Source organism: Phyllobates terribilis, unplaced genomic scaffold, assembly GCF_046119375.1.
Source record: "Phyllobates terribilis strain yellow unplaced genomic scaffold, ASM4611937v1 Scaffold_234__1_contigs__length_3078370, whole genome shotgun sequence".
In the NCBI taxonomy this organism is placed as follows: Eukaryota; Metazoa; Chordata; class Amphibia; order Anura; family Dendrobatidae; genus Phyllobates; species Phyllobates terribilis.
In genome coordinates, this window is record NW_027362994.1 from 1,323,240 (window position 1) to 1,329,239 (window position 6,000).

Below are 6,000 nucleotides of genomic sequence, written 5' to 3' on the forward strand. Positions count from 1 at the left end.
GGACTACCCGGAGCCGGATCTGATAGGGGTAGTAGTCTCGTGGCGGTGACCCGGTCCATGCCCAGGGAGTCAGACTAAGTGGCGGTATATTAGCAGTAGATGTAGGATGACTACGCCACCCGTTGAATGCAGCTATGGAGCTGCCGCTGCAGGGCAGACCGCTGAGGCCGGTGGAAGGATGGTGCAGCGTGGATGGTATAACCCCCAACGGGAGGGGTATTGTTATGTTCTGCTACCAAAGCTAAGGAAAGAGAGGAGATCTGTCCCTACTATAGGACTCAGCTGAATCCCTACGATGTAACAGGGAACCTGATCCTGCGATCAGACCTGCTAAAGTCCTAATCTAGTCTGTACGGAGACCTATAGATGTGGGGAGGGAATCCCTACAAGTACTAAGGACTGGGAGGAATATGGGACACCTCCTAACAGAAATAGTAGCAGACAGACGAACAAACAAAATAGATAGAACATAGAGGTCCGTAGACCAAGCAAACTAACAGAGTTAGATACAGAGCACAGGCTAGCTAGAAAGTAGATATACAATGAAGTCCAGCAAAGCCAGAAGGGCGGAGCAGGATAAAATAGGCCAACAAGGTCATGTGACCAGCAAAGGAAAAAAAAACCTAACAGCAAGGTTCTAACAGGTATGGCCTCAGGGCAGCCGACGTGGAAGATGGGGGTAGCAGGAACCACTCAGAGACGATGCGGTGTAGTTCAGGGTCTTTACTGGTGACAAAGACAGACCCTCCCGGAGTACTTGCTAGCGATCGGGGCCTGGTCAGTCCTTGAGCAGATGGGATCTCCCCTGGCCAGGTGGAGTTGTAGGCCTTCCCAACTAACTGTACTCTTCTGGCTACCTTGCTAGAGGCGGGTAAAAGTAGCCCACGTCCCTGAGTGTACCGTGTGGTGCTCACCCGTATGGCCGGTGACTCAGGGCCTTCTAGTGCCTTCTGCTCCACGACGGCGGTGCTGGTCCCACGCGTGTGACCGTGCCTTCGGGTTTCTGGGCCAGAGGACTTGAAATCCCCTGCCGGACGGTTTCTGCTGCTGGGTAAGGGTTAGTCCCCACAGCCTCGAACTCCGGGTCCGGTGATAACTTCTCAGTCAGGGCGAGCTCTGCAGCTGCCAGCCCCTGACTCCTTGTAGCACTGCTCCCACAGAGCTCCTGTTGTTTCTTCCTATGCTGCTTCTCTTCTCTGTCTCTACTTCTGGCATGGCCCGGGAGCTGGGCCCAGCCGGAGCCACAGCTCCCTGTCCGTCCTCCTGGCTCAACTCTCCCTTTGAACTCTCTAACCCTGCCTCAGCCCCAGGTTTACATAGGGGAAGTCCTTCCCCTCCCAGGGCTGGGCAGGAGGTGTGGCATGCATAGGATTCCTGACCAAGAGACCTCCCACCTGCTCTCAGACATAACATTGCTGTTACTGTGGAAACCAGACCCCTGGGGTGCCACATTCCCCCCTAGTGAAATTTAGTACTCCGGGACTAAACATACTTTTGTCAACATAACAAGGCATAAAAAAAAAAATAACATTACAATAAGGAAACACATAAAGACGGTCACGGCGTGTCCGCAACCGGGTGCAGTCTTTGAAGAAAACAAAGGTGTCCATTTCACCAAAACAGGGAGACGTAACCAGGTAGGGGTCTGTCCTGCCCCGAGTCCTTAACAGTCTTTAGTCCATCCTGGGTTACGCTCCACTAACTGTACAAGGATTCCCGGTAAATCCACCAAGGACTCCTAAAAATAACTAGAAACACATAATTATTTACAGGATATGGCCGCTCTCAGGCCTCGGCCAGTGGGGATAAGGATTGGCTGCTCACAGTCCTCAGCCTGGTAAGGGATAGGGACACACGGGGAACAATTCACTAATCCCAACGGGGACCATATTTTAATTAGCAGCAGTCCTTGTACCCTAACGGGTAACTATGTACAGCTCTTTATTCACGCTACTTCCCTTCAGCAGCTATGTCCTCTTTGTGCTCCCTCCTGAGGGTAGTCCTCAGACCCGTCCGGGTCCTCTTGGCTTTCCTCGTATTGGTAGTACTGCAGCTCCTCCTCGGTTAGCCGGGTTAGTATCTCTGCGACAGTCCTCCTCCCAGGTGGCCAGGACTTTACCTCCCTTTGGGCTGCCCCGGTTAATTGGGCCACCAGGATGCTCACTTTTTGCTCTTCTGTGAGGGGGTACACCTGGAAGAGGCTATCCAGCTTTTCTCTAAAGTCATGTAGGGTATGTGACTCCCCTGAGTACTGGGGTAGCCAGGCCGCTCCCGGGATATAGGGCATGGTGAAATGCATGACTGCAGCAGCGGTGGCGCTGGCGGGGGTTGAGGCAGTGAAGCTCTCCTCCGTATCCGACATCTTCCTCCCCCCTAGTGGACCGTGGCCTACCTTGCGATGATCCTCTTCCGTAGGCCGCGGCTCCGCAGTGGATCGTCAGGGTTGAGGACCTCTCGTCGCGCTCCTGTGATGTCGGCGTCTGCTGGGCTCCTTCCAGGACCTTACGCAACGTCCGGACGTGAGGCGGGGCTTCAGTTCTCGCGGGCTTTTCGGAGTCCACGCCCCTCTTCTTCCCGCGCGGCGTCCTCAAAATGGCGTCCAACGGCGGGAAAACTCCACAGATGGCGGGAAGAAGGCTGAAGATGGCGCCGGATGGCGGGAAAACTTCACGGATGGCGGGAAGAAGGCTGAAGATGGCGCCGGATGGCGGGAATCTTCACCACAGGTAAGTTTTAAAAGTCTCTCTTTCAGGCACGCAGTACCCGGTGGTTGCGGGCACGAAATCCTGCCGACTACGCCAAAAGTTGACGCGCCCTGGGCCTATGTGACGTAGCGTTGCGCACGCAGGGACTACCCGGAGCCGGATCTGATAGGGGTAGTAGTCTCGTGGCGGTGACCCGGTCCGTGCCCAGGGAGTCAGACTAAGTGGCGGTATATTAGCAGTAGATGTAGGATGACTATGCCACCTGTTGAATGCAGCTATGGAGCTGCCGCTGCAGGGCAGACCGCTGAGGCCGGTGGAAGGATGGTGCAGCGTGGATGGTATAACCCCCAACGGGAGGGGTATGGCCTCAGGGCAGCCGACGTGGAAGATGGGGGTAGCAGGAACCACTCAGAGACGATGCGGTGTAGTTCAGGGTCTTTACTGGTGACAAAGACAGACCCTCCCGGAGTACTTGCTAGCGATCGGGGCCTGGTCAGTCCTTGAGCAGATGGGATCTCCCCTGGCCAGGTGGAGTTGTAGGCCTTCCCAACTAACTGTACTCTTCTGGCTACCTTGCTAGAGGCGGGTAAAAGTAGCCCACGTCCCTGAGTGTACCGTGTGGTGCTCACCCGTATGGCCGGTGACTCGGGGCCTTCTAGTGCCTTCCGCTCCACGACGGCGGTGCTGGTCCCACGCGTGTGACCGTGCCTTCGGGTTTCTGGGCCAGAGGACTTGAAATCCCCTGCCGGACGGTTTCTGCTGCTGGGTAAGGGTTAGTCCCCACAGCCTCGGACTCCGGGTCCGGTGATAACTTCTCAGTCAGGGCGAGCTCTGCAGCTGCCAGCCCCTGACTCCTTGTAGCACTGCTCCCACAGAGCTCCTGTTGTTTCTTCCTATGCTGCTTCTCTTCTCTGTCTCTACTTCTGGCATGGCCCGGGAGCTGGGCCCAGCCGGAGCCACAGCTCCCTGTCCGCCCTCCTGGCTCAACTCTCCCTTTGAACTCTCTAACCCTGCCTCAGCCCCAGGTTTATATAGGGGAAGTCCTTCCCCTCCCAGGACTGGGCAGGAGGTGTGGCATGCATAGGATTCCTGACCAAGAGACCTCCCACCTGCTCTCAGACATAACATTGCTGTTACTGTGGAAACCAGACCCCTGGGGTGCCACATATGCATACGTTAAAATGTGTATAGAGTATTAGCATGTGCAAATTTTATATGTGTGCCTAATATAAATATACATGGAAATGTATATGTAGGTGGTGCCTGATGGAGAGTGGGGGGCCCAGATCAGAAGTCCTGATTAAGGGCCCTTCACTGTCATTGTCTGCCCCTTATATAAACAGTAAAATCCTCTTTAATAACTGGACTTCCATTGGGGTGGACTTCTCATAGATGGCCAGTATGCATACTATATTATGAATCTGGGCATCTCTCACAGAAAATCTGATCTGGATATGAGGGTGGTCTTCTATAAGCGGTGATGTTTTGGAGAGATTTAGGGAAAAGTCCCAATGCTTATCCATCGATCTGGTAATTTGAGTAAAATATTTGTGTTGATAACTGATCACAAAGTCACAAAATATGTAAGATTTGGCATAACCTGGTTCATTTTTCAAAAAGTTATGCTCAATTTTTTTAGCACCAAGTTTTGTTGCTTTTTTGTAGACTTACACTAACTTAGTATATTGTGTGAGAATTAAATGAATTATGAATTAGTTGGCGCATTTTACCACACTCTGGGGGTCCCTGACAGTCCTTCTTTACCGGCCCTGTAGTGATGCCAATGTAAACTTCCAAGTGACCGCGCAGTCAATCACTGTCACGAATGCAGGACAACCTATGATTAGCTAATTTTTGGGAAATCCTTATAACAAAAGGGGATTGAAAATATTTACAATTATTTTAAAAGCATTAAAAAAAAAACAGACCCAATACTTATAATTAGTTTGTTGAAAGTAGTCTAATTAAAGGGAGCTGAAAGGATTAGAGATTATGAACCCGATTCACCAGTGTTTTTGCCAGAAAACTGGCATAAAGCTCTTGAAAAGTTGCAAAGTTTTGTGACTTTTCCCATTTTCACATAATTTTAACTTCTTTAAAGCCCAAGACGTACTGATACGTATCTGCGCCCTGGGACTTAAGAGCCTGATATGTATTAGTACATCTTTGCGATCGCGCCCGCACACAGGCTGTGCGGGCGTGATCGCCGCCGGGTGTCAACTGATTGTCACAACTGACACCCGGTGCTATGTGCTGGGAGAGGTCCCGCACATTAACCCCCGCAATGCTGGGATCTAAGTCGTTCGCAGCATTGCGGGGGCAAGGGGAGGTGATCGGGATAGTCACCTCTCCTGCCGGCGTCCAGCAATGTGTGCCGCGGCTTCCCGGATGTTGTCATGATGACCCGATTCACTGAGGGGTGCAGTTTTAAGAATGGTGTCACTTTTGGGTATTTTCAGTCATAAAGACCCCTCAAAGTGACTTCAAATGTGATGCGGTCCCTAATAAAATGGTTTTGTAAATTTTGTTGGAAAAATGAGAAATCGCTGGTCAATTTTAACCCTTATAGCTCCCTAATAAAAATAAATTTGGGTTCCAAAATTGTGCTGATGTAAAGTAGACATATGGGAAATGTTATTTATTAACTTTTTTTGTGTGACATATCTCTCCGATTTAAGGGCATAAAAATTCAAATTTTGAAAATTGCAAAATTTTCTAAATTTTCGCCAAATATCTGTTTTTTTCACAAATAAACACAAGTGATATCGAAGAAATTTTACCACAATCATAAAGTACAATATGTCATGAAAAAATATTCTCAGAACCAGGGGGATCCGTTGAAGCGTTCCAGAGTAATTACCTCATAAAGTGACAGTGGTCAGAATTGTAAAAATTGGCCTTCTCATTAACGTGCAAACCACTTTGGGTTGTAAAGGGGTTAAGGACTCTACCTGCATATACAGTCATGGCGGAAAGTGCTGGCACCCTTGAAATTGTTTCAGAAAATTACACATGTTTTATTACACGCATGTTTATTTCCTTTGTGTTTATTGGAACAACACAAAAAAACTGAGAAAAAAAAGGCAAATTGGACATAATTTCACACAAAACTCCAAAAATGGGCCGGAATACATATATATATTTTTGATGGGACAACACTGAAGATGCGACACTTTGATACAATGTACAGTAGTCAGTGTACAGCTTGTTTAACTGTAAATTTGGTGTGCCTGCAAAATAACTCAACACACAGCCATTAATGTCTAAACCGCTGGCAACAAAAGTGAGTACACCC